Consider the following 13,859-nt stretch of genomic DNA (forward strand, 5'->3'; position numbering starts at 1 on the left):
GTACTTACCACCCTTCTTAAACAGTGGCAACCTCCAGTCTTCCAGTACCTCACCTGTGACTATCGATGATACAAATAGCTCAGCAAGAGGCCCAGCAATCACTTATCAAGCTTCCCGCAGAGTTCTCGGGTACACCTGATCAGGTCCTGGGGATTTATCCACCTTTACCCATTTCAAGACATCCAGCACTTGCTCCTCTGTAATCTGGACATTTTGCAAGATGTCACCATCTATTTCCCTACAGTCTGTATCTTCCATATCCCTTTCCACAGTAAATACTGATGCAAAATACTCATTTAGTATCTCCCCCATTTTCTGCGGCTTCACACAAAGGCCGCCTTGTTGGTCTTTGAGGGGCCCTATTCTCTCCCTAGTTACCCTTTTGTCCTTAATGTTGAGTGAAAGGGCCAGGATGAGTTCTAATAAGTAGAGATACACATATTTAATTCAGAAATATTTTTGAGATTCTGTAAGTGCTAATTATGGTGTTACAATGAAAAACGGAGGACAGCAAGCTTGAGTGCTTACACTGTAACCTCTTCATATAAAAAGGTCAGCAAAAATGCCAGTAACATTCTCACGTATGCGAAGGCACCTGAATGTACTCCATGAACTAGATGCACTGCACCACTTTGCAGTTTTTCGACAGCAACTTCTAATTTCTCACATTTCCCATCCCCTTAAAAGGACAAGTCTAGCAGGTATGACCACCATCACCTGCAAGTTCCCAGTTACACCAAACTGATTTGAAACCATGTTGCTGTTTCTTCTGGATCAAATTACTGGCACTCCCCCTCTCCCTATCAGAACTGTGTACAGTCCGAGGACAGTGGTGGATCAGTAATTCCCGATTAAGGGCTTTTGCCCGAAACTTCGATTTTCCTGCTCCTCGGATGTTGCCTGACTTGCTGTGCTTTCCCAGCACCACTCTAATCTTGACTCTTTATCTCATTGTTACCAGATCAGTTAGGGAAGGGCTTTCTTGTTTGTGACAACTCCACACCCCAAACATGAATTAAAACCACTCTTCACTGTTTGGATTTAATCAATGCCCTTGCCATCAGTAGAAACTATACAAACAAATTTTATTACTGTCCAGTAAGCTGAGAAGTAAATTGAAATATCAGTCAGGTACTGTAACTAGCAAAAAAGAAAAGTGTGAAAGAAAATGGCTGTTGAGGGAGTGCAGCATAGGTTCACAAGGTCAATTCCCGGAATGGCAGGACTATCTTACGCTGAAAGATTGGAGCGATTGGGCTTGTATATACTTGAGTTTAGAAGGCTGAGAGGGGATCTGATTTAGACGTATAAGATTATTAAAGGATTGGACACTCTGGAGGCAGGAAGCATGTTTCCGCTGAAGGGTGAGTCCTGAACCAGAGGACACAGTTTAAAAATAAGGGGTAGGCCATTTAGAACAGAGTTGAGGAGAAACTTCTTTACCCAGAGAGTGGTGGGTGTGTGGAATACTCTGCCCCAGAAGGCTGTGGAGGCCAAGTCTCTGGATATTTTTCAAGAAAGAGTTGAATAGAGCTCTTAAGGATAGTGGAATCAAGGGTTATGGGGATAAGGCAGGAACAGGATACTGATTGAGGATGATCAGCTATGATCATAATAAATGGTGGTGCTGGCTCGAAGGGCAGAATGGCCTACTCCTGCACCTATTGTCTATTGTCTATTGAAACAGACAAAAGGACAAATTTCAACCCCATGGGGTTGAGAGAAGATGTAGAAGAAGATTTTATTCACCGTGGAAGATATACCCCGATTCTCATTTATAGCAGGTTGTGTCTGTGGGAAAGTTGCAATCTACCACAGGTTTCCCACTGAAAAGACAAGCTGTTGGAGAGATTTTAGGCTCTTGTTGGATGGAGGGAATTTCTGAGTAAGCTGCAGGTTTGGGATGTGAGGGAGCAGGGTGGTCACGACATCAGGGAAGCAGGTCAGATGGAGGCAATGGAGTACTTCAATATCAGAGTGGAGTGTGGGTGTGATCATTAACTCTGGGGAATCCAAATCAGGGGAGCATTTATTTAAGCAGATCACAGGAGTTGGTCAGTACCTGGGAAAGTGTTCCTGCAGGTCTGGAAGAGACCCTATATTCAAGCAGGTGGCAGTTGTTGAATGGTAATTGAATTGTTGGGAAAAGAGTTGACGAAGGTTGAAGATGAAGTCGTTTTTGTTCTGTGTTTCCTAAAGGAGATGAGCTTTGCTGTTGCTAATAAAACATGAGACTGGAAAGCTCTTTGTCTAATATCCCACACTAGCTTTCGGAAGCCCAAAGAGCAGAAAGTTCAGCAGAAATATTAACACTTTATCTGGGTGAACTGGAAAGGTGACCTGAACTAACAGTTCCAAGAAAGCAACCAAAGAGTCCACATCTGTTTCACAATGCGTTGTGAAAGCCATTTAAGCAACATGGCCAGTTTTGTTATTTTATTTTATTTATTCCTTGACTGTGTTTGTTTGTCTGTCTCAGAGTCATAGAAAGTTAGTCATATGGCACAGAAGCAAACCCTTCAGTCCAACCAGTCCATGCCAACTTTAATCCCAAACTCAACTAGTCCCACCTGCCTACACCTGGCCCATATCCCTCCAAACATTTCTTATTCGCGTACCTATCCAAATGCCTTTTAAACGCATTCACCACTTCCTCTGAAAGTTCATTCCACACACAAACCACCTTCTGTATAAAATAGTTGTTCCTTATCTCTTTTTAAAATCTTTCTTCTTTCACCTTAAAAATATGCCCCCAACTTGAAATTCCCCGTCCTAAGGAAAAGAAACCCGCCATTTACCTTATGATTTTATAAACTGCTGTAAGATCACCCTTCAACCTCCTACACTCCAATGAAAAAAGGTTTTAGCCTATCCAGCCTCTCCTCATAATTCAAACCCTCCATTCTTCCTCATTCCCTCCATTCCAGTCTTTTATGTGACTGGGGCTGAAAACAAATCTGTTGGGATCAAAGATTGGACATTAATCAGTTTATCTTGTTGTTTAATTTTTCCTCTGCTAAAAAGCGATTGTGTGTTTAACAAGTACTGAAGTCTTTTGTTTGAAACATAAAAGAGATGTCTGGAATTAATTAATCATTATGTCTGCGATTGGTTGTTCCAAACCTTGGTAGGAACGATTGGAGTAACTATTGGGTGTTTTTCATGGTTAGTTTTACTCTGCTGCAAATACAGAGGTAGAAAGGCTGATGTACTTTGGCTGTCTGTCTCCATTTTGTAACATAAGAAAGCAATGTCACCCACAGAGTCTGGCAGCCTGTAACTCAGTGCTTTGTTCAATGAGAGCAGCAAAAGCAAGCTCAGAACCACATGATGTCTGCGTCAGTGTCAATGCAAAGGCATTCTCTGTAGGTGCATGAAACGTTTGGCTGTCTCCATGCTCAAAGCAACCCGATGGGAAGCATGCCAGTCATAGGTACCCGCCAGAACAGAGGAAAACTGCTAAAGATCTGAACTGGTGTCAGAGTTGGTCCAAGAGCCAGCATAATATAGTGAGGCTGGTGGTTTGGATGCTGAGTTGTATGGATGAAGAATCAAGAAGGACACAGAGACATTGATGTGAAGAGGTAGTTTCATGACGGTTGAGAGAGCAATTGGGTGAGCTGCAATTGCCAGTGGCTGCACTCTTTCACCCCCTGTTGGGTTTTTATGCTATCCAGTTTCTCATTGGAGAAGAGAAGAACTGGAAATGCAATGAAAATAGATGAGGTGGTGGAGCTAAGTGATCAACAAATGTACAGATGTAGTCGAGTAAACAGTGCAAGATTCTGAAGTCGCCATTTAAGGCTCATGGGAAAAGTCAGGAGACTCTCAATGATGAGAATCTGATTTTTTTCTTTGTTGTCCTAGTTGATAAACTACTTGCCATTGCTCTTGTCACAACAGGAAACAACAACAATGAAAAATCCACTCTTCAACTTTCATAGAATGAGAAACAATCTTGTAGAGTATTCCAGAATGTTCAGATTTTATTTCAGCATCAACAGCATTTAGCTGTTGTAAAATTACTAAAACATGAGCATTCTTTGGTAGCACACCACTTTCAGTCTCTTTTCACTGGATGATTAGTCAGAACTCACAAATGGAATAGTTAGATTATGTTGTTGACAGAAGACTTGCCTTCATTAAGCTGTGCTTCATCACCCCATGAAGGTATAATCACTAAAGATGAAAAAAAAGGAGAACAAAATATTCTCGGAGGACAAAAGGGCAACTGGCCCAGAACATTGAACATCCAGTTAAAAGTCCTTTAGTTGGTGTCTAACAGCAGTAATTACTAATTCTTCACTGAAGTTAACTTGAAGCACAGCAGTCAAGTTCAACAGCAGAGATGCTGAAGTTTGGAGAATACAATACAGATCACTTGAGAAATCTATTCCATCTGGTGTGTTCACCAAAACAGTAATATCTCTAATACCTTCAGCACTGTTCATCTGTTAGTCCCAGTAATTTGTGAACAACTTTAATCCATGGATACAAGAATTAATTGTGTGGTAATGTACGATCTAGATGTTTGTAAGTGAAAAGGAACAGGAAAAGTTTAGCGTGATTACATAGAGAAAATATTAGGGGTACCTTACTTACACAGACTGCCGTGGTATGTGCTCTGATGTCAACATGACAAACTTTATGCACAGTAGCATTATTTACAACAAATGTTTAATTACTTTTACTCAACATCTTCCTTTTTCTTACAATATCACGTATTTAGTTACAGGATCACTGAGAAAAAGACACTTTGTAGATGCATTGTTTGGCAATCAAAACAAGTAACAAGGATACCACTAAATGGGGAAACAATAATGTTTATACCTCATGTGAGAGAGAGACATAAAGAAAGCAAAAGAGTATGAAAAAGAGAGTAAGTGAGAAAAAGAGAGAAAGAAAAAAGAGAAAGAAAGAAAGGGAGAGATAGTGAGCCAAATGAACTCTGATTGGTAGATGTGTTTCCAGAGGGATATAGCAATCAATGCTGATTGACAGTTAGCTGCCAGGCTTTATTTTAAAAATTAGAGTAGACTGTTTGAATTTGATTCATTGAAATATTGACCTGAGAAATGAACGGGTGAATAGCCTCACCTTTTTTGAAAAAAACTGAGTTGAAACAGATGCAGTGCATGTACATATTCTGTCTGCAAAGAACCAGATATGTTTAATTTATGCTACAGTGCAAACCCAACTAACATCCCAAAATTAGTTCTCCAACATTCAGGGTTGTCCAGAAAATGTTGTCTGACTGCAGAATCACAGTCAAACACTACGCTGTGTGTTCCAAAGTTGATGGACTGTATCAAACAACATATCCCATTGGCTGTTCACAACAAGCAAGATGCTGACCATTCTCAATCAGTTGGCTCTTAGAAATCTCACAACAGTGTCTTATATAAGATGCAATTCTGCAATATTTGCTGCATTATGTTTGAGGAAATACACTGTTATGTTTGTCATTCAAATTTGTAGGATAGCAATAGTGCATGCAATGGAAGTCTCATATTAATACACTGGGCTCCGTTTTTGGAGATGAGGAGAACAAGTAGATGGACAGTCCCTTTTTTCCATCACAACAATATTAGTGGCAGAAGTTGTAAGTGGCCATTCGCTGTTTCATTTCTCAGGGAAATGCCTCGACCAGAGTCAACTTGCCTGGTTTAAAATTTAAACAAATCTGGTAATTATCTGTCAATCAGCATTAATGGATGCATTGTCCTTGGCAATACCTGTACTAATTCAGGTCCACTTAAAACCAAACTGAATTCCCCTCTCATGCAGTGCAATTATTGGTTTCTCAATTGAATTGGTGTTCTTACTAATTGTCTTGATGAGTACACAAAGAAAATCTTTGACAAAGCTTGTCTTTTTTTCCCTGTGGTATTCAAGTTCTGAACTACTAAATGACTAATGTATACATTAACCTATAAACATTAGCACTAAACTCTTTACTCTGATTTCAAGCACCAATCTCACAATGCCACCACCCTCCTCCTACAAACCCTCAAAGTCTTTTTGCTCAAGGTTTGAATTTCCAACCATAATCATGGCTTTTTGAAGATGGGTGAGATCAATGTATTTCTTGCATTGGACCTTAGAAGGGAAAACAAATCTTTTTCTGATTAGAATTCAAGCTTCTGATCATAGACCTGTATAGACAATGGAACTGCTTTCCCATTCATATAAACTTGAGGATGGCCTAGAGTGGACAACAATATCTCTGGACCCATCGTAAGAATTATTCATTCTTTCAGTAGTGCTGTGATGGTCACACAATTTAACTGGATGCTCCTGCTCAATGTAGATCAAGGTTCTCGTCATATCAGGAAAACAGAGTTTCATCATGACGAGCCACTGAAGAGTTCAAAAGCGGATCTTTTGGGATTTCTTCATCTGGGATGGGAATTTTAGGAAGCTCTTCTGCAATACCCTGATCTGCAGATCTGATGGCAGAATGTGTAAAGTCTATCAACTCCCTATTAGGTTTGATATCATCGGTGGTTTTGGCTTGGTAAGATGTTCATGACTTAAATTCTATACATTCCTCTACACCCCTTTTTAATTCCTTCTTCAAAAATCATAACCATTCTTCATTTGATCCTATTCCTTAAATGAAGGTTTGTTCCTCCATGACAGCCTTTCTCCCATCAGGAAATCTCTCGGATGTGTCAACTGTGTAAGACCTCAGGCTGTTTCCTCACAGCACTTATGGAAGACTCTGTTGTAAATTGCTGTTTTTATCCAAGAACATTCCTTTGGACAGTTAACAACTCTACCTGTTCCTGAAGCAGGAGAAAGTGAGGACTGCGGATGCTGGAGCTGAGACTCAAAAAGTGTGTTGCTGGAAAAGCAAAGCCAGTCAGGCAGCATCCAAGAAGCAGGAGAGTCGATGTTTCGAGCATAAGCTTTTATCAGGCATGAAGACCTCATGCTTGAAACATCGACTCTGCTGCTCCTTGGATGCTACCTGACCAGTTGTGCTTTTCCAGCATTACATTTTTTGACGCTGATCCTGAAGCAGTTGTTTGTTCACATCATTGTGTCACTCTTGACAAGGGTGGTTAAGAAGGAGTTTAGCACGCTTACCTTTATAGCTCAGATCTTTGAGTATACAAGTTAGGACGTCATGTTGAGGTTATTTAGGAAATTGGTGAGGCCTCTTCCGGAGTATTGTGTCCAGTTCTGGTCACTCTGTTATAGGAAAGATGTTATTAAGCTGGAGAGGGTTCAGTAAAGATCTTCCAGGATGTTGCTGGGAAGGGAGGATTTGAGTTATAAGGAGAGGCTGAATAGACTGGAAATTTTTTCACTGGAGCATAGGAGGCTGAGTGGTGACCTTGTTGAGGTTTATAAAATCATGAGGGGTATAGATAAGGTGAATAGCAGGTGTCTTTTCCCTAGGGTCAGGGATTTCAAGATTAGGGTGCATATTTTTAAAAAGAGAGTAGAAAGATATTTTAAAAAGAAATGAGGGGCAACTTTTTTTACACAGAGAGTGGTTCATAAATGGAACAAACTTCCAGAGAAAGTGGTGGATGCATGTATGGTTATAACATTTAAAAGACCTTTGGATAAGTTCATGAATTAGAAACGTTTTGGAGGGATATGGGCCAAGTGCAGACAGGTGGGACCAGTTTAATTTGGGATTATGGTCAGCATGGACAGGTTGGACCGAAGGGTCTGTTTCCATGCTCTACAGGCCTATGTTCCTTTGAATGTCTGTCAGGTGATGGCTGATACTGGAGTATAACACATGAAGGCCTTTTTTTTTCCATTGCGTCCTTATCCAATAATAGCTGCAACTGTTCAATTTTCTTAAGAAACTCTTCCTTTTCAAACTCAGAGGCTTTATAATGCTGTGTGACTGTTGATAACTGGGGTGACTGTTCAGCAGGATCTTTTAGATATGTACTCTTGTTAGCATGATGTAAAGGTGCAAGTGTTGGACTGGAATGGACAAAGTTAAACATCACTCAACACCATTTCATAGTCCAACAGGTTTATATGTAAGTACATGTTTGTACTACCAAATAAACCTGTTGGACTACACGCTAGTGTTGAGTGATTTTTAACTAGATTTAGCATGGTCGACTTCCATTTGGTGTGTGGCTTTATGCTTTTCTAATATACTCCTCTGTTGTAGGAGCTCTAAATTTGGACTCTTGTTTTTATACCGAGAGGTCCTTCAAGTACTTACACAGTGTGCTGATACAACTTTTGGTAGATTTCAGTTGACTTGAAAAATCAAAATTAATGCTCTCTCAATGTTCAATATTGGATTGATCCAATTTTGACTCAAGCTTCTCCTCTTACCTGAATAGTTTATTAGCTGCTTGCACTTGTTACTTCAGAGGTTTAATTTTATTTTCTCAGACTGCATCAAATTTGCCTTTTTGTTCTTGTGCAGTTTTGGTCTCCTAGGCTAAGGAAGGATATTCTTGCTGTTGAGGGGGTCCAGCGAAGGGGCACCAGACTGAATCCTGGAACGGCAGGGCAGACGTATGAAGAAAGATTGGATCGACTGGACTTGCACTGACTGGAATTTAGAAGAATGAGGGTGGAGATTTTATAAAAACATATAAAATCCTGATGGGACTGGACAGGCTAGATGTGGGAAGGGTGATCCCGATGTTGGGGAAGTCTAAAATGTGGGGTCACAATCTAACAATAAGGAGTAAGCCATTCAGGACTGAGACGAGGAAGCATTTCTTTACTCAGAGTTGTGAACTTGTGGACTTTTGTACCACAGAAAGCTGTTGGGGTCAGTTTGTTAGATATATTTAAAAGGGAGCTGGACTTGGCCCTTCTGGCTGAATGGATCACAGGGTATGGAGAGAAAGCAGGAGAGAGAAACTGAGATTGCCCGATCAGCCGTGATTGTGTAGAATGGTGGTGCAGTCTTGAAGGGGCTGAGTGGCCTATTGCTGCACCTGTTTACTATGTTTCTATAATTGCACATTCTGGAAAGTCTGTGTTGAAGGTCTGAGACCTCCAGCAAGTTGATGCTCATTTTTAATGCTATATTCTGGACATCACAGATCCTGTTGTAATTTTTACTAGTTGTAGACATTTTTGAAGCTTCACTTTCTTTCATTAGTAATTGAACTAATATGGAGTGACTTTCTTGATTCCCTGCAGTGACCTGTCTTTCTACTTTGGGAGGATCGTTTCCATCTGCCATTAATGTTTGCTGTTGTCATACCTCATTAGCGGATACCAGGCAATAAGTAGACAATGCTATTTCTTCTTGAAAAAACAAAAATACCATGGATGCTGGAAATCCAAGGCAAACACAGTATGCTGGGGAAATTCCGCAGGTCTGGCAGAATCTGTAACATGAGAAGAAACAGAGTTAATGTATCAAGTCATACTAGTGTCACAAAGCTGGTCCCTTTTTTCTAAAAGCTGTTCCTTTTCTCAAGGATACTGTGTCCTTGGTTTTTCTCAGAGAAGTTGTAAACAGCTCTCACTTCCAATTCAACTGGTTTGGTACATAGCTTAAAAGGTATTGAGAGGCCTTTTTGTTGATATGTAAACAGATGAGACTTCAGGCCAAAGTGGTCATGTTTTAGAAGTGACCTGTAGAATGAAAGGGGAGTGGTCAGCTCTCTAGCTGACCAGTTCAGTCTAGGACTAGTTAGGAATTCAACAGTGAGCTGTGTGGAAACAGGTTGCTTAAAAACTCTCTTTCTCCTTAAGCCCTTTGAATTTCAACCTGTAAGCATTTGTTCCATTTTTTACTGTTTTTTTTAAAGGGGATTTACTTATTGGGACTGTTGGGTATATTCAGAACAGCATAATTAAGACTGGCTTGGATAGGTTGAGTTTTGTAGAGGTTCTTCATTCTGTTCTTTGTGTTCAATTGTGTAATTTTGTAAATATATTTTTGTCTGCTTTAAAACCTAGTAGTCAACCTAGCTAACTTACTGCGGATAATTTTCACTGTACACTTACCAAAACAAATTGCAAAGGTATGACCTGGGCTGCCTGCTTAAGAATGTTTTGAGTGGTCTGGCCTAGTCCATAACAGACTGGAGGCTCTTTGCAGGATTTTAAACAGCGAATGGTAGGTGCTAGTGTCTTTATTTTGGGTGTTGGTTTGGTTAGGTAGAAAAAGCTTGGGAAAGTAATGGCTCTTTCAGTCACCAAAATATTTCTGGAAGTGGATGTGGTTACTTTGGAAGTTTTGCAAAAAGGTGAATAAGACCAAACTGCAGGAATTAGCAGACCACCTGAGACTGGACCTGCCTGCTTCTGTGAGGAAAGGACTAATAATCACAGTGTTAGCTGAGCATTTAAACTTGCTGGAGAAACCATCAGAATCTATGGAGTTGGCAATTGCAAATGAAGCCGCTTCAGTTACAGATGAGAGATAAGGAAAGGGCAGCAAAAATGAAACAGTTTGAGTTACAATTAAAAGCAGCAGAGAGGGAAAATTAGAGAGTAGCAGAACAGAGAGAAAAAAGAGCAGCAGAAGAGAAAGAAAAAGAGTGAGCTTTTGATCTTCAAAAACTGACACTTAAAAAGGAAAGTCAGCTTAAAAGGCTGGAGAAAAAAGCTGAGGGGAGGCTTAGTGAGAAAGAGAATGAGGAGGAGCGAGCCCCTGGTAGTCAGAAGCTCAGTGAGAAACTGTTTAAGTCTGTTCAAGCATTGCCGAAATTTGATGAGAAAGATGTGGAAACTTTTTTATCTCATTTGAAAAGATGGCTAAACAAATGTAGTGGCCAGTGGCAATGTAGATTTTGTTGATTCAAACGAAACTTTTAGGTAGGGTTAGTGAGATATTCACATCACTATTAGAGGAGGTATCTGGAGAGTATGAAGAGGTGAAAAAAGCCATTTTAAGTGCTTGCCCAAGAAGCTAATAGACAACATTTCAGGAATCTAAGGAAGGACCCTGGTCAAACGTATATTGAGTTAGAAAGGATCAAACAGAGTAATTTCGATAGATGGATAAGAGCTTTAAAAATCAAACAAATCTATGATGCCCTGAGAGAGGTAATTATTTTGGAGGAATTCAAAAATTCACTGCCTGAAGTAGTGTGAACTCATGTGGAAGAGCAGAGAGGTAAAACAGCAAGGTTAGCAGCTGAAGTGGCTGATGATTATGAGCTGATCCATAAAACACGGTTTGGCTTCCAGAATCAACTTCAGTCCATGAGGGATAGAAACTGGGGCAAAGAGAAATCCTCACATGGAAAGAGAGAGGCAGATCTCAGTGAAGATCATAAGGATAGCTTAGCACAGGGTAAAAAAGAACCCTTGAGGGGGTCAAAGAAGTTAAAAAGCTCCGGAGTTTTCATTGTAATAAAGTGGGCCACATGGAATCACAGTGTTGGTGGGCGAGGAGAAAGCCAGATGTAGGAAAACTAGACAAGCCTGGTGCTTTGTTGGACTAATAACAAAAAGCACAAGGGAAGTTAGACAACTGCCTCAGAGTGTACAAGATGTCCAGAGGTTGATTAAGGAGGAAGTGCCAGATCTGCTTAAAAAATATACATGAAAGGGTAAAGTTTATTCACATAGGCCAGGAGTGGCAGGTAAAGAAGTTACAATATTAAGAGACACAGGATCCTCTCAGTTTGTGATGCTGAAGGATGAGGAGATATGTACTCCTGAGGGACTATTGTCAGAACAGGTACTGATAACAGGAATCCATAATGAGACAAGAAGTGCTCAATTATGTAAAATGAGGCTAGAGAGAATTTGTGATTGGAATACTGGACAAACTCTCAGCTCCAGGAATACAATGGTCTTTGCAAATGATATAGCTGTTTCACAGGTAGGCATGCTGCCTACTCTAGTTGAAAAGCCAGTGGAGTTGCAGGCAACTGAAGAAATGAAAGATGTTTATCCAGGAATTTTCCCAGATTGTGTGATCACAAGGTCACAAGAAGCAGAAGAGATCAAAAGGCACAGATAAGGAAGCAGACATACTTTTATCTGAGACATTTTTTGATCAGATACGTGGGACAGAGCAGGAGCAACTTTGTAAACATGCAAGTGGGCGGTACAGTGGCACATTGGTAGCACTGCTGCCTTACAGTGCCAGAGACCCAGGTTCAATTCCTGCCTTGGGCAACTGTCTGTGTGGAGTTTGCACGTTCTCCCCTTGTCTGTGTGGGTTTGTTCCGGTTTCCTCCCACAGTCCAAAGATGTGCAGGTTAGGTGAATTGGCTGTGCTAAATTGCCTGTAGTGTTAGGTGAAGGGGTAAATGTAGAGATTTGGGTCTGGGGAGATGCTTTCCTGAGGGTCGGTGTGGACTTGTTGGGCACACTGTAAGCAATCTAATCAGTAATCTATCTTTAGCTCTGCTAAGCTTATTGAGTTACAGCAGCAAATGAGAAATTAAAATATTTGTATCAGAAGGCATAGACAGAGAGGGGAGTGAATGCATCCCTGTATGTTATTATTTAACAAATGATGTCTTAATGAGGAAATGGAGGCCATCACACATTTAAGCAGATTAGAATGGGCAGAGATTCATCAAACTGTTTTGCCAGTAGGGTATAGAAGGAAGGTGCTGCGAGTGGCGCATGAACTACCAGTTGGAGGTCATTTGGGGTGAGGAAAACACAGGCTAAAATACAAAGATATTTTACTGGCCTGGACTACACAAAGAGTCAATTACGTTTTCAGGAACAGTATGCCCTGAATCCAAAAGAATAGGATGGTCCAGCGTTTCAGGATTGAATAAATTATCAACTTATGTGTTGGTTTCTGTCTCTGTTACTATATTCTGAAAGAACACACTGTTGTCTGGAAAGCTCTCTGGTAGCTGGTCGACACATTCTTTGGTGCTTCCTTTGTCCATCATTTCCAGTTTCAATTTCAAGGCAAATAGGGAGTTTGCTCCACACTTATTTCTTTCCCTGTGTTACTATACTTCTGGCTGGCTGATTTAGTTCGGTGTTGTGAACCACCTACTTTGCTGTAGAACTTCTGCTGTTTCTTCACCTTCTGCTTGGACTTTCCCATTCAGCAGTTCAGTGTCCAGATACATTTGAAAGTATAGCAGTAGCTGGCCTCTGCCATTGCTGAGCTTTACTTCAAGTATGTCTCCATCTCTGGATTTAGTTTGCTGGACTGGTTTCATGTTGACATCATTGGGCTTCACATCCAGCTCTCACTCACTTCCATTTCTGTGCATCTGCTGACCATTATCACCATGTAGTAATGTGGAATCTGTGTTCTTGAGAGTGTACATGACCATAAATAGGAACGATAAGAGAGGATATCTGGTGCTCTGGACCCACGGGGCGGGGGCAGTGTCTTTCAATATGAATCAATATCTCTTTAACCTATGTATGGTGCATAACTTGGAGTAAAGGTATCATTATCGATATTCTTTATGCCTTGTGGGCGGCACGGTGGCACAGTGGCTAGCACTGCTGCCGCACAGCACCAGAGACCCGGGTTCAATTCTCGCCTCAGGTGACTCTCTATGTGGAGTTTGCACATTCTCCCCGTGTCTGCGTGGGTTTCCTCTGAGTGCTCTGGTTTCCTCCCACAGTCCAAAAAATGTACAGGTTAGGTGAATTGGCCATGCTAAATTGCCCATAGTGTTAGGTGAAGGGGTAAATGTAGGGGAATGGGTCTGGGTGGGTTACGCCTTGGCGGGTCGGTGTGGACTTGTTGGGCCGAAGGGCCTGTTTCCACACTGTAAGTAATTTAATCTTGTGGATAGTCTGGAGAAGGCAGAGCTGATCCCTTTAAGTAGCAAGGTAAAAACAATGACTGCAGATGCTGGAAACCAGATTCTGGATCAGTGGTGCTGGAAGAGCACAGCAATTCAGGCAGCATCCGAGGACAGGCAAAATCGACGTTTCGGGCAAAAGCCCTTCATCAGGAA

The sequence above is a fragment of the Chiloscyllium plagiosum genome, chromosome 6 (assembly GCF_004010195.1).
Source record: "Chiloscyllium plagiosum isolate BGI_BamShark_2017 chromosome 6, ASM401019v2, whole genome shotgun sequence".
NCBI lineage: Eukaryota > Metazoa > Chordata > Chondrichthyes > Orectolobiformes > Hemiscylliidae > Chiloscyllium > Chiloscyllium plagiosum.